The sequence below is a fragment of the Scyliorhinus canicula genome, chromosome 7 (assembly GCF_902713615.1).
Source record: "Scyliorhinus canicula chromosome 7, sScyCan1.1, whole genome shotgun sequence".
NCBI classification, from domain to species: Eukaryota; Metazoa; Chordata; class Chondrichthyes; order Carcharhiniformes; family Scyliorhinidae; genus Scyliorhinus; species Scyliorhinus canicula.
In genome coordinates this window covers 37,510,518-37,533,915 of record NC_052152.1, presented here as the reverse complement: position 1 = coordinate 37,533,915, position 23,398 = coordinate 37,510,518, and positions in this window count along the sequence as shown.

Below are 23,398 nucleotides of genomic sequence, written 5' to 3'. Positions count from 1 at the left end.
TACCACCCAAGTGACACACCAGAGTGCGAGGGACACTGCCAGGGTGCCAGGCTGACAATGTCAAGGTACCTGGTTGCCAGGTTGGCATTGCCAGGGGATGGTCCCTGGTGGCACTGGCCCATTAGAGGTGAGGTGAGGGGGGCTCAGGGGCCTCAAGAGTGTTGGGTGGGGAGCTGAAGGGGGATAGGGTCCAGAAAGTAGGGGCAGGGGGGCCTAGAAGGGGGAGTTGTGTAGAGATTGGGGCAGCCAGTCCAAATTGTGCACTGATCTGCGAGAAGCCGGTCCTGTTGGCGAGCTCAGCGTCACAGTGCTGGAAATCCATTAAAGTGTGGCCTCGGTTGGGAGAAACACCCTCAGGCCCAAAACACCGGCAAAGTGCCGGGGAATAATGGGTTGAATCTCGGCGCTGCAACTGTGGAGAAACATCCTGTCAAACGCACCCAAAACTGGACTTTGTTTTATGTCCACTGAATCACACCCAATGGGTTTTTGACAACAATCAAATATGAAATCCTTCCATGAATTGTGATTATATCATTCTGGATACATTTTTACAATTGTGTTCAATGCAAGGAGACTATTTTCATTTGGGAAAAAAATGCAGTATGTAACCCAATTTTCTTCCACTGCTGTAGTTTATATATTGATCTGATTAGATTTAATTACACCTTTGTAGGATGCTTTATATATTTTAATGAAATACTTCAGCATCTATGGTTATTATGTGTAATTATGAAGTGCTTGCATTGTGTCACATATATAATCTAGTCCATGCACACCTCTGGAATACACAATATGCTTATTCTTAAAACAAAACTTAATCGTGGGCAAACTATAGGTGATATTTAAACCTAATCGATGCAATTTACTGCCTTGCTTTTAAAAATAAAGGTGAGAAGCTGTATGGATAACATTACAAGGAGGTGAATATTGACCTATACTGCAACCTTTTGTAAACTATTCCTCCCCTCCATGAGAACTGACTGCCTAAAGCTGTCTTGTAAACTGGTACAAGTTACTTGTGTGCTTGAATTATACATGTCACTACTCAGGGTATTGATAGACAAGAATATGGTTTAAAGTAGTCGCATGACTACAACAGAATTATTTTGTATCCACAATAAATTGGCACTAGCTTTATGTTAAAGCCTAATTATTTTCAGTGGATCATTTAGGAATTATAAATTTAATATACTTTACTTCATACTAAATAGATGTAGTTAATTGGACTAAATGTAAGTAAGATTTAGACGTAATATATCTTTCCAAGAGAAATGTATTGATTTAAAATGTTTCACTTATGCGTCTAATTATTGGATTACAACCATTCACTACCAAGGCAGCAGCCACTGCACACTAAAGTTAATAGTGTGAAATGCTTTGTGATGTTTTAATGGCTTGATAAGTCGCTTTATCAAGGCAAATCGTTTTTCTTCTGAGGTGCAACTTATTTGTTTCATGTAATACAGCAATTTATTTGTAAAAACCAGTTTCACGACGGGATATAGGTCAACCCCCCCCCCCCCCAACCCACCCAACAACTGCCACAATTCACATTTACTAATGACCAAAAGACAGCACGGTAGCACAGTTGCTTCACAGCTCTAGGGCCCCAGGTTCGAATCCCGGCTTGGGTCATTGTCTGTGCGGAGTCTGCACGTTCTCCCCCTGTCTGCGTGGGTTTCCTCCGGGTGCTCCGGTTTCCTCCCACAGTCCAACGATGTGCAAGTTAGGTGGATTGGCCATGCTAAACTGCCCTTAGTGTCGAAAAAGGTGGGCTGGGTTTGCTGGGATACGGGGATAGGGTGGAGGTGTGGGCTTGGGTAGGGTGCTCTTTCTAAGGGCTGATGGGCTGAAAGGCCTCCTTCTGCACTGTAAATTCTATGATTCTATGAAAAGCTTGGTCAAAGAGTTATTAGGAGTGTTTTAGTGGTTGGAAGAGAGTGGAAAGGTCTAGAGAAGGAATTATGGAGCTTGGCTTTTGATGGCACAGCTATAACAATTGGAGAGATTAAAACCTGAAATGTAATTTACTGACAATAGTCAAGAGCTTTTAAAAGAACCTGAATGTAAGAATTCTAACTTCCACATGAGAATGTTTTTACCTCACTAAAGGAAGCAAAACAGAGGTTTTTGGGGTCTATATTTTTGTTAGCAGAGACAATAAAATCATTTTTGTTGCTTTCACAAATAACATCAGTGGAACTTTCAGAATTCAGAGGGTGTGAGCATTACTGGCACGGCTAACACTTATTGCCCATCCTCAATTGCCCTTGAATTGATGGTGCACCATTTTCTTGACAACGGAGTCACTTGCTAGTCCCATTACAAAGGGCAATTAAGAGACGAGCATGGTGGACTCACATCCAGACCAGGGTGGGCCACGATGGCAGATTCCCTTCCCTAAAAGACATTAGTGAGTCAGGTGAAGTCTTACGACAGCCCAGAAGTTACCTGGTCACTATTACTGATGCTAACTTTCTATTCCAGGTTTATTTAATTAAATGAATTTAAATTCCCTAGTTGCCGTGGTGGGAGTTGAATTCCCACCTCTGGATCATAAATCAAGGCATCTGGATTACCAGCCCTGTAATCCCTTTCCTACCATTCCCATTTCCAACTGTATTCCATATGTACTCAAATGAAGCAATATATCAGATCTGAAAATAGACTAAAAATATGATGGTTCTGACATGAATAATGCTGAATGGATCATTTCTGTAGTCATCTAGCTTCCGGTTCTGCTGAAATATGTAATTGTCCTTAACTGTATGTTTCACAGTGCTTTTTGTACATTTGGTGCACAGCATCTATTTTTGTTAAATAAAATCCTGATACCTGCTTTTTGTCTTCTTAACATAAAACTTTAATTTTTACAGTGATGGGTAACTAAATCTGTGGTATTATCTGCACCAGGGTATTCAAGCCATTGGGTCCCGACTCCTTGTACATGAAGTGAGCCTGGCCCACAAATTGCACCTATTCCATCAGAGTTCCCTTCAAAATCTCAAGGTTAGAAGAAATCATGACCTGGATTTTCTGCTGCCATATCACAAGGATCTGCCTCAACACTGGCCCCTTTTCTGCAGGATCATTTGCATATTTAGGTGGGCTCCACAGAGGTTGGCTACAATATGTATGAAGATTGGAAATGTGGACTTGTTTAATCAACTCTAAATATATGCAATTTTAAAAGGCATCTGAAAGTAATGCTGCACAGGAGTATTTCTTCCACTGAACCTTGTTATGATAAACAAATTCAAATAGATGATGTATTTCCCTTACTTAATTGCGACTAAGGACACTGTTGCGACACCCTGGACTAGTGCATGGTCAACTCCAGCCCCACTTATCCCAGAGTCACAACACAAGTGAATTGGCCAATAATTGTTAGAAAAATACCCAAAGTCTTTGCCCCTCGGCTGCCCAACAAATGCAGTCACCAGCTTTGTAAATGTAAACACAATTACTGTTCATTTATATCATTAACTATAATGAAACATGCAGAAAATACAACTGGTTAACTGTTAACGAATTCCTAACTCCTCACTTTAGTTTTTCTCCCTGCCCTCTACACACATGCACAAGACAGACAAACACAGAGAAGAGGAAAGGGGTAAAAAACATAAGTATACCGGACCTGGACTCGCACAGGTTGGTCATGGGAGGAGTCTTCAACACAGTTATTGACCCTGGCTTGGACCAGTCAAACTTGAAAACGGGCAGGGTGCCAGCAATGGCAAAGAAACTAAAAGGGTTCATGGAGCAGATGGGGAGGGGGGTGGATCCATGGAGATTTGGGCAGCCGAGGGTGAATGAGTTCTCCTTCTACTCACACGTACATAAAGTGTACTCCCGGATTGATTTCTTTATTTTGAGCAGGGCTTACTGGCAGGGGTGGTGGACACGGGGTACTCGGCGATCACAATCTCAGACCATGCTCCGCACTGGGTTGACCTGCAGGTTAGTAAAGACAGTAACCAGTGCCCACAATGGAGGTTAGATGTGGGACTTTTGGCTGATGAAGGGGTGTGCAAGCGGCTGAGGAAATGTATTCAGAACTACCTGCAGGTCAACGACACGGGGGAAATTTCAGCAGCGGTGGTCTGAGAAGCACTGAAGGCAATGGTCAGAGGGGGGTTGATCTCGATACCGGCCCATAGGGAGAAGGTGGACAGGGCAGAGACGGAACGACTGGTAAAGGAGATATTACAGATTGATAGGAGGTATGCAGAGACCCCAGAGGCAGGGCCTTTAATGGAACAGCGGAGGCTACAGGTGGAGTTCGGCATGTTAACCACAGGGAGGGCAGTGGAGCAGCTGAGAAAGACGAGGAGGGCGGTGTATGAGCATGGAGAGAAGGCCAGCAGAATGTTTGCACAGCAGCTTAGAAAGAGGGAGGCAGCCAGGGAGATGGGGAAAGTAAATGTCGGAGATGGGAACCTGGTTGAAGATTCAGCAGGGGTGAATAAGGCATTTAGGAATTTCTACAGTAGGTTGCACATGTCGGAACCCCCTATGGAGCCGGAGGGGATGAGGCACTTCTTGGCGGGACTGAATTTCCCAAAGGTGGTCGGGGAGCTGGTAGAAGGGCTTGGGGCCCCGATCGGGTTGGAAGAGATAGTGGAGGGTCTGAAGGCCATGCAGACGGGTAAAGCCCCGGGGCCGGACGGGTACCCAGTGGAGTTTTAATAAAACTACAGGGACCCGAACAAACCCACAGTAAAAACCTCAAACTGAAAACAAGATTTGAAGAGGAGCAGGGTAATGGAAACACTGTCACGTACGGGGGATATTAGGAAGGCAGGGAATTTAACGGTTTAACAGATTGAGGGGAAGCAAACGCCTGCTAGCACAGAGTTAGAAGAATTCTCCCACACCTGGCCGGGTTACATTGTCTACCTTCCTGGAGGAAGTATTGTAGATTTTATCATTATTGTTGATGTAGAAGTTAATAACATGGTGAGTTATATGTGATACTTTTATTTCGATACTTGGGGTAGTTCTAATCTAATCCGTCCAATGAGAAACTCATGGATTAGATTGGCTTCCCACTTTACTTGCTGTTGACTCCAGTGGAAAGTAAAACCATGGAGGGTATGAAAAGGCCAGCCGATCTGATCCCATCGATTTCCCACAGCTGGGGTCGTTTCAAGTAACCCCTTTGGGTTTGTATCCAGACTTGAATGATAAGATCAAAGTTTCCTTCTCCTGCTGCTGTCAGCATGAATTGAACTAGGCTGGTTTAATATGGCACCTAGTCGATGGAGTATTGACTTTAATGGAACATTAGACGGCTGCTGTGGGAATGAAAAAAAAACCACATACTACAGCAGGAAAAGTTCTTTCAAGACGGGATGAAGAGCGAACTGGGATGAAGTAAGTTACAGGTGGAAACTAATTGAACTGATGCCAGCTCCTGTGTGATAATTCCAACTAAACTTCATGGGATTGAGTTCCAGTCCTTGCATGACCATCTGCGCACACAGTTCAGTTTATTGGCTGCAGATAAAGACGGGATTTTCCAATTAGTGTTATTTTAATACTGATGCTAATGCTGGGGTTACAAAAAGCACTGATCAGAAAGTCTAGACTGAAGTGTCTGGTGGAAGGCAGTAACTTAAATAGGGTCAGTCGACTTTCCTTTCAACGTGGAACAGATTGGTCTAACATGTGTAATTGCTTTTTGCGGTTGTGATGTAGTTAGTATTTCACTGGTAATTATTTGTATACCAAGGTTTAGAGATTGGAATCGAGACATTTCTACCATTATAAAGTGTTGTAACAATGACAAACTAAGATTCTGGTCAGATACTCTGGAGGTGCTGATTTATTTTCCATTCCCTGGACGTCCATCATTAAATTGTTGCCGTGCTTTTAGGCAAGCAGTCTATTCAGCATCACCGGTCATGCAAATTGAGAAATTATAGGGGCCCCACAAAATTGTTGTCTTCATGCATTGTGTGAATGGTGCCAAGGATTAAATATAGACTCAATTCAGGCATGTTTTTCGAATTCGAGAGTGGGAAATGAAGTGCTGTTTACTAATCAGTTTTTAAATGTAGGCATCTTTAAAGATTACAGTCAGTGCTCTGTTGTCACATGATTTTGTAAAGGCACCTGAGACTAAAAAATTTTTAAACGCTCAAATATGGTTGAATTGCCTTGGCTTCACGGGCTGAAATTACAGGATTCACAGGCTGCCTGTGGCCCCACTGGTTATAATATGGATATGCTTCGTTATCTTCAGGTGCCCCAGGGCCTTCATGATCGCTGCCGGCTGCAAGCAATGAAATAACCCTAAAGATAGAGGGACAAGCCAATTTAGAATTGAACTTTGAGCAGAACACCAGCTGGGAGCATATCGCTGTAGAAACAGGTGTCCGGTTAGGACTCAGACACCCATTCAAAATCTCCATTCAGCCCAGTGTTTAAGGTTTTGTTTTAAAGAACTCTAGTATTCAAGAAAGTGGCTCAAAACACCTTTTGCAATTCTATTCCCTGCACTACCATCAACGGCCATTGTTTGCTGTGTTGCTATCTTACTGTACATAATCAGAAACACAAGGCTGTATTTTTGTAGAGGTGCCAATTAGAGTGTCTGTTGAGGGCATGATACTGTCTGGAATTTTCATCAGACATGACCTCAACTGAGGACGGATCCTGGTCAATGAATGGAGGCAGCAGTTTGGAAGTTGGCCGGTCCAGGGATGTCTCCTTCAATTCCACTGTACCTCACCACCAACAGCAATTGCCAGAGGGAGGGCCACAGCTGCGAGATCACTGGCCACCCTCGAGACACTTCTTATTTTTCAATATTGAGAAGTCTTCAGAGGGCACTTCCACCTTGACTTCCACCTGACTTGTTCTCCTGACTTAATTGGCAGTGCCCATCTCCGAAAGTGGGGCTGCCAATCTTCCAGCGCTCATGGCTTCCTATTCGCCCTCCAGACTTGGGAGCCTGTCCACTGCCCTGAATTGGACAGAGTACCCAGAAGTGGAGGAGGTCTTGTGGGGCAGTGGGATAGCATCCTGACCTCTGAGTCAGAAGTCCAATTCCCACCCCTGGACTTGATGGCCAAGGAAGACATGTTCGGAATGCAGCTAAACAGGTTGAGTGTCAACCTACAAAATCTGTCCATCACACCAATGTCTGGTGGTAAGAGTGAGCAAGACTCCTGGTCAGCCATGCTTGATGCAGAGTGGCTCCCGTCAGAGTGGCAACAGGCTTAGCCACCTGTTCCAGGAGAAACCTCACTATGGGAACAGGTGAATGACTGTCTTATGCACCACTAGGTGTGAAGAGGAGAAACAACAACAACCCAGTGATGGCCACTTAGTTTTATCGCCCTCTCCAACATCACCTCTGGGTCCTTCCTTCACTATTTGTGGGTTCCTGACCTGCATTTCATCCCAACTGTGGAACTGGGTTGTGGGAACGAAAAGCCTGTCAAAACTTTTCTTTGTATCCATTTTTTATGTAATATGGGTGTCGCTGGCTAGGCCAGCATTTGTTGCCCATCTCTAATTGCCCTTGATAAGGTGAGCTGCCTTCTTGAACCGCTGCGGTCCACGTGCTGTAGGTACATCCACAGTGCTGTTAGGGAGGCTGATTGTATGCTGGCTGTACGCAGGTTTTGAGTGAGAGCTGGGCAGGATTTAGGTGTTTCTCTATCCATTTCAAGATATGTGCTTGCCACTGATTCAACCACATTCCCGTATGCTGTGGGATTGGCTGGTCCTTACTACTTTCTAGCATTGCCATTTGTACAAGATTCCTGAATGGGCATTATCATCCACACAACCTTCAGTACCTACTCCTGCTGGCCACTTCCCGAAAATATCCACTGAACTGCGTAGAAGTAGAAATGAACCCTGTGTGAATTCCTAACTCAATCTGACCCACAGCATGCTAGAAGTGGATAAGACAGGCTTTATTTTTTAATTGGATACCCAGATCTCTATCGCACCAGCACGAGTATTCATAAGCAACACCCCAACTGGGCCAGGACATGTGCCTGTGGGCCATGTTGTCCCGAATTCTAAACCTGTTGCATTGTAGAGCATGTACAGCACGGTATGTACAGCATGGGCAGCACGGTAGCATGGTGGTTAGCATAAATGCTTCACAGCTCCAGGGTCCCAGGTTCGATTCCCGGCTGGGTCACTGCCTGTGTGGAGTCTGCACGTCCTCCCCCTGTGTGCGTGGGTTTCCTCCGGGTGCTCCGGTTTCCTCCCACAGTCCAAAGATGTGCGGGTTAGGTGGATTGGCCATGCTAAATTGCCCGTAGTGTCCTAAAAAGTAAGGTTAAGGTGGGGGGGGGGGGGGTGGTTGTTGGGTTACGGGTGTAGGGTGGATACGTGGGTTTGAGTAGGGTGATCATTGCTCGGCACAACATCGAGGGCCGAAGGGCCTGTTCTGTGCTGTACTGTTCTATGTTCTATGTTCTATGTAGATAAGACAATTATTTATCATGAGCAGAGATCTCTTAATCAGACCTTTCAAGGTATTTTATAAAGGCACAAGCGATCCCGTAGATTAATTCTATTAGGACAGCAGTCTGCTTTTATAAACACAATCCATCAGTTTAGAATCACTCGATATTGCAGTTGAGCAAAAACCTTCAGGCCTCACCTTTTCCCTCCTCATCTGCTATTACCACTTGCTCTTCCTGGCCTGTGTGCTCTGACTCATCCAATGCTTTCTTCCCAAGATCATTATCTATATTCTTCAGGATGTATGCAGCTGTGTGGGTGTTAGTGTTTGCGGCAGAGATGCAGCACGATGTGAGCTTCTGGATAACTTAGAAAACTGGCAGTGCTCTTCTTCTGGGCCTACAAAACAGTTTGATTCCCAGAAGCATCTTTGAAGAACACACACCACTTTTTAGAAATTAAGTGCGAGTGAGCAAGGGAACTAAATGAAACAAGATTGGGATAGTATGGTTTTGATCTTATTTTGGGAGAGGGCTGTATCTCATCCTCCTCTACTTTGTTGGTGCTGCATGATGTCAACTGCAGCCAATTCCTGGCACCCCCTCAATTTCTGGCCCATTCCCTTCTATGTGCACCTTGATCTACAAGCAGTAGTCTTTAGATTTTGCCTGTTTCACATACGCACGCAGTTATTTACATCTGCCCATCCTTCTTATGTGATCGCAAATTGAACATGTAAATAGATGTTAGCCATTTCAAACTTCTTTCAAGCCTTTTGCAATTTGACATAGTTTGATGTTTATTTTTTGTGCTATGCTGTGTTATGGAAATGTATGGTAAGCATAGCACTCCTGCCAGCATGACACAAGATAGCCTAGTCTGAATACTTAAATTAGAGAAGGAAAGATGGGTTAGCGGCTATGAGGATGCATTTTGTGGCATGTGCACTTAAAGATAGGTACTCGGCATATTAAACCGCCTGTTACATAACAGTTGCCTTCAGGTCAGCCGTGTTACCTCTACCCTGTATCCAGGTCCTCTAGGTCTTCGGGACAACATTCCCCTGTGAGCTACCTGCTACCAGTTTCTATACTGTTATGACCCTGAACCTGACCCCAAAATTTACAATGAAGAACCATACGGTCTCTCTGTTTCTCTCTCCACAGATGCTGTTAGGCCTGCTCAGGTTTTCCAACATTTTCTAGTTTTAGCCAAGTTCATGAAATCCGACGAGGGACCAGTAACTTCTTTGTTTAAAACAGAAAAAGTTTGCAATCCCAAGCATTTGCCAAGAGAATAAAGCCACAAGATTCCACTGAATTTGAACAAACAAAATGAGCTCCACTACATACAGTCAGAAGATGGAAACAATTTCCGATATCCATCTCATACCCGAACATTCGGAATTAATGTAATGTACATGTGAATTAATAGGTAAATTGTGATCAGCCACCCTACACTGCACAATAAATGGCAGATGTGACCAAGACAGATCCCATGGATTTCTCAGAAACCCATGCAGATGTCAGTACCCACTGTGCGATAAATAATATTCCCTTTAGAAGTTCTAGCCTCTGCATTCCCTCCAAACATCATTCAAAGGGACTGCCTCAATGACTGCTCACCTCCTAGGGTTTCAATCTTGTCTCCCAAAACTATGTTCCCCTGGATTCCCAAGTCTGCAATTCAGTATCAACTCAAGAGACAAAATTCCAGTTTCAGCCATGCTGAGCAGAACACCATCGTTCCAAAGAGTTACCTTTGCCCCATTGAACTGCAGCATGGAATCACTAACCTGCCCCTGCCTTCTCAGATCGCCAGGGCTTCCCCTGGGCCCTCATTACGTGAAGACTGCCAATCACACTTTTAGCACACAGAGCATCCTCATTTCCTCCTCTTCATGATGGTTCTCACTGATGGTCTCTTTGTTCCCCAGCTCTTTCTATCTCTGTGCTTTCTCCCTGGGCTTCCTCTCTGGGTTCCTTTTTTTGGGACCTCTCCCTGTACCATTACCCTGCCCTCTGTTCTGGGACTCCTGCCTCTGACTAATTGACTGACTGACCTGTGAACTTCTCTTCACTGACTCTTGACCCGATCTGGATGACCTAGCAAAACACTTCATGAGGGCCCTGCCCTTGTTACTAGGCAAAATCACATGTAAAAATGTTTGGACCAATCTGTGCTCTGAATGTTGCAATCTCCACGGGTGCTAGCTTGCAAAGCACACATTGACAATACCAATTGCTTTTGTGACTAATGTCTCCCTCCGACACTTTTGTGTCAGCTGCTTTAGTGATGCATTATCTAAGCAAATGTTTTGTGCTTCAATTGCCTTCATTTTCCAAGAATTTTGCTCAACCCTGTTCTTGCACTCCCACCCCCGCCCCCACCCCCATGTGAACGCAGTGGCTTAATTGGCCAGCCAAACCATTTAAACGTTGTTCCGCAGCAGATGCAGAATTTGTACTGTCCATCCCACGATCCACTCACGATGGGAAAACAATGTTAACAGGCAAGCGATCATTCTCCCAAACATCACGGATAAATGCAAATCCAGCAATTTCCAGGCTCAGATTGCCCTCTTGACTTTAAATGAGAAGAATTTCAGAATTATATCAAACAGGCGATAACTGTTTGGACCAGGCCTCTGGTGAAGCTGCCAAATCTCGAGCTATTAAGCCTTGTTTACATTATCAGATTATATTTAGTTCAGGATTCTAACCAGAAAGATTGGCACTAAATATGCTCTTGCTGTGTGTTTACTTAAGGCTTTGCTTCAATTTAGCTAACACGCATGGTAAACTATTGGCCTTTGACACATTTACTCATCTTTTCTTTGCAGTGGGAAATGACAGGAGATTTGCACTAAGCTATTTACCACAGCCTGATGTAAGTCTCCTTGATTCTGAGCTAACTTAAATCCCGCAGTTAGAGGTGATAGCAATGCTGTGGAGAATAGGAGAGTACACTCTGAGCTGAAGCATTGTGAACCCAATTCCTTAATCCCAATTTTAGTATCCACAGGGGAAACCTCTTGCCCCTCTAAATAATAGTTGTTCACAATGAGGATAGTGCACCTTTGAGCACAAGTGAGGAGACATCAAGACGATGATTCAGCCCAGGGACTTAAGTGTCATCCAAAACAGTTCCAGAGGATGGTATTATTTACGATGGAACTGATTCAAAGTGCAAAGTAAACCCTAATAAATGAGTAGTTGCTGTGCAGGTTATATTCAAATATGGATTGTTTCCATAAAGTACGGATATCTTATTTCATCAGACTGTAGATTAATAGTTTTTCCCCTGTGAAATATGGCAGCTGTATAATGTTGGACTGCGTATGCGAGAACTGTAGCAAGGTGATTAGATAAAGGAGATTAGCAGTGGGATTTTGCATTGCCCTTCAAGGGAGAGTTGCTTAAACTGATGCTAAACTTATGTTCATTCAAATTCCATATTAGTGATCTGTAATCCTATGCCTAGTAATTGGCTAGATTGTTCTGCTTTTTCCCGTTAAAGATTAATATTGTGTTAAGCAAGTTACTCAGGTTGTCAGGAGCAGATTTATTGATCATTTATGATTAAAGTAATTCAACATTTTAAATAAGAATGTAACATTTCAAACGCATTATAGACCTTGAAATGACATTCCTGAAGACTAGCATCTGTCTGCTATTTTAGCAGAGGTGTTAACCAAGTCAAAACAAAATAGCAGAGCAGAACTCTGCTTCTTAATCAGGCAATCCAAGTCATAATGAATCCTGGGCTGGATTCTCCGCACCCCAACGCCGAAATCGCGTTCGACGACAGGGTGGAGACTCCAGTTTCCCGCATCAAATCGGGACCAGCGCCGGTTCAGCGATTCTCCCCCCCCCCCCCCCGAAAAGCGGCGTACTCAGGGAGTATGCCGCGCCAATTATCCTCCACCTGAGGCCATTGCCTGAGGCCTGTCCCGCTATTCTCCGCCCCCGACCGGCCGAATTCCCGATGGCGTGGGCCACTCATGCTCCTGCCGTTTGGGATACTTGCTAGGTGGCTGCGGACTCAGTCCGCGGCTGCCACTGTCGGGGGCAGGCCGATCGGAGGGCGGGGGAGCCTCACTCAGGACTGGGGTATTTTTTAGCGGGCAGTCCGGGTCAGGCGCGCAGCCGATTGGAGGCACTATTTGCGTGGTCCAGGTCCGCGGTCTGAGTCCGCCGTGGAGCACGGCGCGGCCGCTGCCATGTGCATGCTCGACCTATGACCCGGAAGTGCGGGGAGCCGTATCGGCAGCTGGAGCTGCATGCTCCACGACAGCTGTCTGCTAGCCCCCTGCAAGGCAGTGAATCTGTGACCTTTTGACGCCAGTTTTTCTGGCGTAAAAGACCACAGTCTTCACGACGGCATGGGGACTTAGGGCTGGATTCTCCGTTTCAGGGACTATGTCCCCACGCCGTCGTGAAAACTGTAAAAAACTGGCGTCAAAAGGCCACAGATTCACAGTCGTGCAGGGGGCAAGCAGACAGCTGTTGTGAAGCTCTCAGCTCCAGCTGCCGATGTGGCCTCCCGCACCTCCGGGTCAGAGGCCACACATACGCACAGCGGCAACCTCCAACGGCCGCGCCGTGCTCTATGGCGGACTTAACCGCGGACCTGGACCGCGGAAATTGTGTTGCCAATCTACCGCACCGACCCGGACCGCCCACACAATGAAGGCCCAGTCCCGTATGAGGCTTCCCCTGCCCTCCGATTGGCCCACTCCCGACCATGATGGCCGCGGACTGAGTCCGAAGCCGCAACTCGAGTATCCCGAATGGCAGGGCCAGATTAGATCCATGCCATCAGGAATTCGGCTGGACGGGGGCGGAGAATAGCCGGGTTGGTTACTGGCAATAGCCTCCGGTGGTGGATAATGTGTGCGGTCCTCCCCGAGTACGCCGCTTTTCGGGGTGGGGGGCGGAGAATCGGCGAACGCAGCTGGTCCTGAAGAAAAATGAAATGAAAAATGAAAATCGCTTATTGTCACGAGCAGGCTTCAAATGAAGTTACTGTGAAAAGCCCCTAGTCGCCACATTCCGGTGCCTGTTCGGGGAGGCTGATACGGGAATTGAACCGTGCTGCTGGCTTGCCTTGGTCTGCTTTCAAAGCCAGCGATTTAGCCCAGTGAGCTAAAAAGCCCCTCCAGTGAGCTAAACAGCCCCTCCATGCGTGAAACTGGATTCTCCGCCCCGGCGCCAAACACGATTTCGCCGTCGGTGGGCAGAGAATCCTGCCCAAAGTCCCTGAAACGGAGAATCCAGCCCCCTATATCTACACATTCATGGCAAACCCTCTTACATCACTTGCCATAACTTGTATAGCATGCTGGCAATCGATTTGAAAAACACCAGGTGAGGTTTGCCAAAAGTTGTTGATCTGGGCGGGACCCCTCGATTCGTCACCGTCCAGGGGACCCCCACCCCCCCCCCACCCCCCCGCCAAATGGTTACAATCCCAGGTGAGGGTGGGTGAACTGGCTCCATTTTCAGTCAACTCCCTCTGCTGGTAGCAACAAGGTTTAGCCAAACAAGGTTTCCTTTCCCTTGGATACCTTCTTTAGGCCCATTAATTATGTTTAAAAAGGACCCAGTTTAACCAAGCTTTCCTGAGTTAAAGGTAGAATAAGTTTATTGCCTGCTAAAAAAGGAAGGAGAAGCCCAACCTCTCTGGGTACTATTCGGCGGCTAACGTAAGTGGGTAATGGATGGGGAGGGGGCAGCATGGAAATGGATGGAGAGGGCGTCCTGTGGAGGCACGAGCCTGAAAGCACTGGTAACGGCGCCGTTGCTGCTCCCTCCAACGAGGTACACTACGAGCCCGGTGGTGGCGGCTACCCTCAAAATTTGGGGGCAGTGGAGGTGGCACAGGGGGGAAGTGGGGGCTCGGTGGAGGCCCCGCTGCAGGGGAACCACCGGTTTGTCCCAGGGAACATTGATGGCGGGTTCCTGGGGTGGCACAGGGTGGGCATTAGGAAGTTGGGAGACCTGTTCATTGATGGGAGGTTTGCGAGCCTGGGTGAACTGGAGGAGAAGTTTGAGCTCCCCCCGGGGAATATGTTCAGGTACCTTCAGGTCAAGGCTAGGCAGCAGGTGTATCCCTTCGCTGCCCCCGCGGGGGGTAAGGGATAGGGTGCTTTCGGGGGTGTGGGTCAGGGATGGGAAGGTGTCTGACATCTACCAGGTAATGCAGGAGGTGGGGGAGGCATCGGTAGAGGAGCTGAAGGCTAAGTGGGAGGTGGAGCTGGGGGAGCAGATTAAGGAGGGGACATGGGCGGACGCCCTGGAGAGGGTGAACTCCTCCTCCATGTGCGAGGCTTAGCCTCATCCAGTTCAAGGTACTGCAGAGGGCTCATATGTCCGGGTCGAGGATGAGCAAGTTTTTTTGGGGGTGAGGACAGGTGCATTAGGTGTTCGGGGAGCCCAGCGAACCATGCCCATATGTTTTGGGCATGTCCGGCACTTGGGGAATTCTGGCAGGGGGTGGCAAGGACGGTGTCGAGGGTGGTAGGGTCCAGGGTCAAGCCAGGCTGGGGACTCGCGATATTTGGGTTTGGGGTGGAGCCGGGAGTGCAGGAGGCGAAAGAGGCCGATGTTTTGGCCTTTGCATCCCTAGTAGCCCGGCGGAGGATCTTGCTGCAGTGGAAGGATGCAAAACCTCCGAGCGTGGAGACCTGGATCAATGACATGGCGGGATTCATTAAGCTGGAGAGGGTCAAATTCGCCCTGAGGGGGTCGGTACAAGGGTTCTTTAGGAGGTGGCAGCCTTTCCTCGACTTTCTGGCTCAACGATAAGGAACTAGGTCAGCAGCAGCAGCAACCCGGGGGGGGGGTTCTCAGGGGGGTATTGTTTAAGTTAATTTGCTTATTGTTAATTTATTTTGTTGTTTAATGGGTTGGGGGGGGGTGGGGGGGTTTGCTACATGCATTGTTACGGGTGCCGGGGGGCTGTTTATTATTGTTATTATTATTATTGTTCTGTTGATATATATTTTTCAAAAAATTCCAATAAAAATTATTTTTTAAAAAAAGGAAGGAGAAAAACGGTAAGACACTTGCATATACATTCATCCAGATTGGAAGTGAGAATTGAGTTCAATAGTAAATGAAAGGGTATCCAGAACAGTCTTTGACCCGCAAGAAGTAGATGATAGAGAAAATGCTGGAAACTCTCAGTAGGTCTGGCACCATCTGTAGGGAGAGAAAAGAGCTGACGTTTCGAGTCCAATGACTCTTTGTCAAAGCTTTGGGCACATTTGTATGCCAAACAATTATTTTAAGATTTTTCCTTCTGGATACTTCAAAGAAACTTTGAAAATGTGTTAAAATATATACAATTGATCAGAATGTAGATGCTGAGGTCCTGGCTAATGGTTCCCATGCAGAGGCCGGGGACCGATGCAGCGGCCCGATATAACTAGGCCCATATTGCCACTTGCGTTGTCATTGAATGGTGCAATGGGCTGCTAACAATGATGTTCCAATGCCTGATCCGCTCTGGTGGTGCACTACAGTACATCCCCAGAGGGTCTCCCCCTTTATGGTGGCCTGCTGCACCCTCCACAACCTGGCACAGCAGCATGGCGACATACTGGAGGAGGAGGGGCATGCAGCTTCATCTGATGAGGATGAGGAGGAGCCGGACCAGGAGGGGATGGAGGACGAGCCCATGGAGGACCTGTGGGAGCAGCTGGAGGAAGGAGGACAGGCGGTGGCGAGGGTCCGTCATCCTCGCCTGCTTCCCATAGGATGAGGCTTTGTCCATCAGCTCACTCTTTTCCACCCCAATTCCCTCAGACGCACCCTCCCCCATTGACCACCTCCACATCCATCCTCCGCCCCCCCCCCCCCCACCCTCCGCCATTCCCCGACCTTCATGATATGCCATCAATGAACACACGATGAGTGGTAAATGTAACTGAGGCTTTAATAAATTAAACAGAAAGCCTCCTGGCCTCGGATCCCGAACTGAGGCAGCGACGGAGTCTAGCCACCTTTATACCGAGCCCGAGGGGAGGCAGAGCCAGCAGGCAGTGGTTTACCACATTACATATAATACAGTGGCAGTTTACCACAATACACATAATATATTCTACAGTGGTTCGGAGACAGCAGGGACAAGCCCAGGCATGTAACAATACAACAGTACAATACAATACAGTGGTTTACCACATTCACCCCCTGTTAAAAAAAAGAGTCCAGTGGGGGTGAAGTGGACTTAAAGATCAAGTCTGTTGGGGGCTTTGACCTTCCACCATGATTGCCTCAGTCCCGGCTGTGGTGTGGGCACCGGTGTTGAGACCTGCGCGTCCGGGAGCGTGTCGTCCTCATCTTCACCCAGTAGTTGAGTCGGTGGGGGGGGGGGGGGGGGGGGGGGGGGGGCGGTATGTGGGCAGGGGTGGTGGTGATGGCCACTGGTGGGCCTCCGGGTGCAGGGCCGGCTCAAGGTACAGGCAACTCGGGCAGTCGCCCGGGGCGCCATGTGCTAGGGGGCGCCATCAAGGAGTGTGGGTCCCGCGCGTGCGCAGTTGGGCTGGTGCCAACCAGCGCATGCGCGGTGGCCGCCCTCCCTCAGGCCGCCCTGCACAAACATGGCGGATGGATCCAGGCTCGCCGGTGGTCACTCCGGCCCCCCCCCCTCCTCGGGCCCCCTCCGCCCCCCCGGGCACCGCCCCCCCCCCCCCCCCCCCCCCCCCGAAGGGCACCGAAGTTCAGCTTGCCCAGGGCGCCAGCAACCCTAGGGCCGGCGCTGTCCGGGTGCCAGATCCCGGAGGGAGACTGTGTCCTGTCACCCGTCAAGACGTGTCACGTTGGCATATTGTGGGTTGGAATGGAGGAGCATGACCTTCATGACAAGGGGATCTGATTTATGGATCCTCACCTGCTTCCGGAGGAGGACGGGCCCTGGGACTGTCAGACAGGTTGGGAGAGAGACCCCGCAGGTGGACTTCCTGGGGAAGGCAAACTTACGCTCGTGAGGAGTCTCATTGGTGGCAGTGCACAGGAGCGACTGGATGGAGTGGATGCATCGGGGAGAACCTCCTTCCCGCGGGAGACTGGAAGACATCTGGACTGTAGGGCCAGGAAGACGTCCTTCCAGACCGTCGCGTTCTCCCTCTCCACCTGTCCGTTGCTCCGGGGGTTGTAGCTGGTCGTCCTGCTGGAGGCGATGCCTTGCTGAGCAGGAACTGACGCAACTCGTCACTCATGAAGGAGGAACCCCGATCGCTATGGATGTAGGTGGGGTACCCGAACAAGGTGAAGAGACTGTGCAGTGCCTTGGTGACGGTGGCAGAGGTCATGTCAGGGCACGGGATGGCAAAGGGGAATCTTGAGTATTCATCAACGATGTTGAGGAAGTACACGTTACGGTCAGTGGAGGGGAGGGGCCCTTTGAAATCAATGCTGAGCGGCTCAAAGGGGCGAGAGGCCTTTACCAGGTGCGCTCTGTCTGGCCGATAGAAGTGCGGTTTGCACTCCGCGCAGACCTGGCAATCCCTGGTCACGGTCCTGACCTCCTCGATGGAGTAAGGCAGGTTGCGAGCCTTGATAAAGTGAAAACAACGGGTGACCCCTGGGTGACAGAGGTCATTGTGGAGGGCCCAGAGTTGGTCTACTTGTGCCCTGGCACATGTACCACGGGATAGGGCATCTGGGGGCTCATTGAGCTTCCCAGGTCGATACAAGATATCGTAGATGTAGGTGGAGAGCTCGATCCTCCACCTCAGAATCTTGTTGTTCTTTTGTCCTGCTGTGTATTGTTAAACATGAAAACAACCGACCGTTGGTCAGTGAGGACAGTGAATCGCCTGCCGGCCAGGTAATGCCTCCAATGTCGCACAGTTTCTACAATGGCTTGGGCTTCCTTTTCGACAGAGGAGTGTCGAATTTTGGAGGCATGGAGGGTGCGGGAGAAGAAAGCCAGGGGCCTGCCCGCCTGGTTGAGGGTAGCGGCCAGAGCAAAGTCCGACGCATCGCTCTCCACCTGGAACGGAATGGACTCGTCCACAGCGTGCATCGCGGCTTTGGCAATATCTGTTTTGATGCAGTTGAAGGCCAGGCGGGCCTCAGCCATCAGGGGAAAAACGGTGGATTTAGTAAGTGGACAAGCCTCGTCCGCATAATTCGGGACCCACTGGGCATAGTAAGAGAAGAACCCCAGGCATCTCTTCAGGGCCTTGGGGCAGTGGGGGAGGGGGAGTTCCAGGAGGGGGTGCTTGCAGTCGGGGTTGAGTCCTAGGACTCCGTTTTCCACAACGTAGTCGAGGATGGCGAGGCGGGTTGTGCGGAAAACGCACTTTTCCTTATTATAGGTGACGTTCAGGAGTTTAGCGGTGTGGAGGAAGTGCCGGAGGTTTTCGTCATGGTTCTGCTGGTCATGGCCGCAGATAGTGACATTATCTAAGTACGGGAACGTGGCCCGCAGCCCGTACTGGTCAACCATTCGATCCATTTCTCGTTGGAAGACTGAGACCCCATTGGTGACACCGAAGGGGACCCTGAGGAAGTGGTAGAGGCGGCCATCTGCCTCGAAGGCAGTGTATTGGCGGTCCTCCGGGCGGGTAGGAAACTGGTGGTACGCGGACTTCAAGTCAACTGTGGAGAAGACTCGATACTGCGCAATCTGGTTGACCATGTCAGATATGCGGGGAGGGGTACGCATGGAGCTGCGTCTACCGGTTGATGGTCTGACTGTAGTCAACAACCATCCGGTGCTTCTCCTCAGTCTTGACGACCACCACTTGGGCTCTCCAGGGGCTGGTACTAACCTCAATGATCCCCTCTTGCAGGAGTCGCTGGACCTCCGACCTAATAAAGGCCCTGTCCCTGGCACTGTATCGTCTGCTCCTAGTAGCGACGGGTTTACAGTCCGGGGTGAGGTTAGCGAAGAGCGAGGGTGGGGCGACCTTAAGGGTCACGAAGCTACAGACGGTAAGGAGGGGCAGGGGTCCACCAAACTTTGAAGTAAGGCTTTGGAGTTGGCACTGGATGTCGAGCCCCAGTAATAGGGCCGTGCAGAGATGGGGAAGGACGTAGAGTTTAAAGTTAGTGTACTCTACGCCTTGTACGGTAAGGGTCACAATACAGTACCCCCGGATTGCTACTGAATGTGATCCAGAAGCCAGTGAGATTTTCTGGGTCGCGGGTAAGATTGGGAGGGAGCAGCGCCTTACCATATCCGGGTGTATGAAGCTGTCTGTGCTCCCGGAGTCGAAAAGGCAGGCTGTCTCGTGCCTGTTGATCTGGACGGTCATCGTCGATTTTGTGAGGTGATGAGGCCGGGACTGGTCGAGCGTAATGGAGGCAAGTTTCGGAAGGTGATGGGTAGGCCGGTCGGAGGTAGTGGCGGCCAGTGTGAGCAGGGCTCCCGGGAGGCTGCGGAGTGGTCCCAAGATGACGGCCCCCGTGGGTCGCGCGTGGCTGGTGGCATCGGGGATGGCGTCAAAGATGGCGGACCCCATGGGTCGCACATGGCGGGTAGCGCGGCAGCTGGGGGTGGCCCCGACAGGCATCAGGCAGCGCTGCTGGGCTTAGAAGCATTAGGGAGAGATCGGGCCTGGCAGGCTTTCGCAAAGTGGCCCTTCCTCCCACACCCGTTGCAAGTCGCGTTCCTTGCAGGGCAGCGTTGCCTGGGATAATTACCCTGGCCACAAAGGTAGCACTTCGGGCTTCCGGCTTTGGCGGGCTGTTGTGCGGCATGGCTTCCGCCACACCCAGGTCGGATGATGGCGGCGCCCACGAGATCCACGAGGGTGCTGCGCGGTCGGAGGTGTAGGCTTCCATGTTCTGGAAGGCCACCTCCAGCTAGTTTGAGAGATGCACTGTCTCTGGGAGGCTGAGTGTACCCCTTTCTAGCAATCGCTGGTGGATATAGTTTGATTTCATGCCTGCAACATAAGCGTTCCTGATCAACAGCTCCGCGTGTTAGGTAACCGATACTGCCTGGTAGTCACGGTTCCAGCAGAGTACCTGCAAGGCAAGCAGGAATTCTGCTAGTGATTCCCCAGTGTGTTGGCGTCTCGTGGCAAGAAGGTGCGTACACCTTGTTTACAGACTTTACATAGTGTCCCTTCAGCAGCATTATCACCTCCGTATACGAGGGGGCGTCCCTGATGAGAAGAAAGACTTGCGGGTTCACCCGTGCCTGGAGGATCTGCTTCTTTTGGAGGTCAGTGAAGTCTTTGGTGAAGGAGCCGAGGTACGCTTCGAAGCAGCTTAGCCAGTGCTCGAATGTTGTAGTGGCGCGGCTGCCTGTGGGTCCAGCTCCAGGCGATCAGGCTTGAGCGATTAATTCATCTTAGACGTTTAGTTTATTAAATTGATATGCCATCAATGAACACACAACGAGTGGTGAAAGCCTCCTGACCTTGGATCCTGAACTGAGGTAGCGGCGGAGTCTAGCCACCTTTACACCGAGCCCGAGGGGAGGCAGAGCCAGCAGGCAGTGGTTTACCACATTACATATAATACAGTGGCAGTTTACCACAATATACATAATATATACTAAAGTGGTTCGGAGCCAGCAGGGACAAGCCCAGGCATGTAACAGTACAACAGTACAATACAATACAGTGGTTTACCACACTTCACACACACACCCCCTCCCACACTACCTTGTTCCACCCTCCAAGGGTCTGTGCAACATCATCCCAGGATGATGGACCTATGTCGGCATTGTCAGCAAGTCAATATACAAGGCAGGAGAGTGCTGATAGCCCACTGTGAGGTAGGCTCTGGTGCTCCTCAGTCAATGCCAAAGTCTGACTCCTGGTTTCCTTTTCTAAAATAAATTCAGAGTGCCCAATTCGTTTTTCCAATTGAGGGGCAATTTAGCATGGCTAATCCACCTACCTTGCACATCTTTGTGTTGTGGGGACGAAATCCAAGCAAACACAGGAAGAATATGCAAACTCCACAAGGACAGTGACCCAGGGCTGGGATCGAACCTGGGACCTCGGCGCCGTGAGGCAGCAAAGCTAAATACTGTGCCACCATCCTGCCATGACTCCTGTTTTCAATTGACAGCTCGCTTACATCAATCATATGCTTGGGGTCTGCATCGGGGACTCTCGCTGATGGACCACTGTACCCTGGGGACAGAGAGTGGGGGGAGCGGAGAGCAACAGGGGATGGGAGTTCTGGCAGGGCTGCCGCGAAGATTAACATTACAGAGTGTACATTCAAAACCCCCATTGTCCTTAGCAACGGCTGGTGCTCCCCTTCCCCCCAGTGCCCACTCACTGATCGTCAATCTTCTTCATCCTATGTGCTCTGCCGCTGCATCTAGGTGTACCATAGAATCCCGACAGTATAGAAGGAGGCTATTTGGCCCATTCAGTCAGCACCGACCCTTTGAAAGAGCATTCTACCCATGTCCACACCTCTGTGCTAGCCCCGTTACCCCATCAACTAATCTGCACATCCCTGGACACTAAGTGGCAGTTTATCATGGCCAATTCACCTAACCTACACATCTTTGGACTGTGGGAGGAAACAGGAACACCCGCAGGAAACCCACGCAGACACGAGGAGAACGTGCAAATTCCAGACTGTCACCCAAGGCCGGAATTGAACCCGGGTCCCTGTTGCTGTGAGACAGCAATGCTACCCACTGGGTCACCCTAGGATGCACATTAGAGGTGGAGGCAGAGTTGGCGGGCATCCTCTGGGGGGCCTGGAGCCGGAGGGCCCTGGCTAACTTACCGGTGTCACTGGCATCACCATGTCACCCTATTCTGCCCACTGACTTTGAGACATGCCAATGCAAGGAGGGGGGAATTTTTGTGTGAGGAGACGACGGTCACCATTTCCCTGGTGGCAGGCACTGGATCGGCCTCCAGCACTCCCTTCTCCTCCCGGATCATGGGACTCCCAGGGACTCCATGGGATGGAGGAGCAGCTGGAGTGAGCTCCAGGGGCCTCTGCATCATCCAGCTCTGACAGTCCTGGCCTCTCCCCGTCGTCTGCACCATGGTGTTGACGTCCTCAGCAATGCTCCTCAGTGATGGTACCATTCTCTGCATTACCTCAGCAATGTCCACCTGTGTCTGGGACATGCCCCCATTGACTGGGACATGATGTCCAGGTCCTCAGCCATGGTCATCACAGGCTGAGCCACATCCTAGACTCCACCACTCATGATGCGGACATTGTGATCCAGGGTTTCCGCTGCGGTCTCCACCCTAGCAATGTTAACCTTGGTGCCACGCATTGTCGGCATCATCTCCTGTGCCCGTATCTTTTGGGACACCTTCAATCGGCTCTGCACTCGCTGACATCCCCTCATGAACGTCATGGTCGCATCCTAGCAACTATATCAGCTGTGGGATAACCTTGCCCAGAGGATTGGCATCTGACTGGGATTCAGCTGAGTCTGGGATCCAGCAGACATCCGGCTGCTGACTGCCTTGGATCTTCCTGCCTCTGCCTGATGTGCATCAGCAATTTATCAGATTGTGCTCCAGACGCTTGTCCACTAATGTTGCCCACCGAGGTGTGTGTCTCTGCACCGGTGGAGGGTGGGGATGACAGTTGTTGCGCCATGATGGAGGTCTCCTTGGAGTCTCCTCTGAGGTGTTCTCTTGTGGGTGGGAGGGGGGGATGGCCAGGACCCATCAGGTGGAGATTCTGCGAGAGAACATGTGGTCAGTGAGAGGGACGGATCATTTTGTCTGACATGAACAACTCACTTGAAATAGGTCATCTGGATGAAGGAACAATTGATTCTCACGTCTGTGGTGCAGTCGGTGACTGCTCTCTCCTCAGCAACGCCGCGATGTCCAGGGCCTGTTCCTCATAGGGGATGAGGACTCTTATGTATGGATCCTCATCTGCTCATCTGAGCCATTTCCCGCCTGTTATGGGCCAACATCTCCTGCGGGTCAGAGAGCATGTGTAAGCCACATGCTTGATGCATCAGGTGGTGTCTTTGGCAGGTGGTATGTATG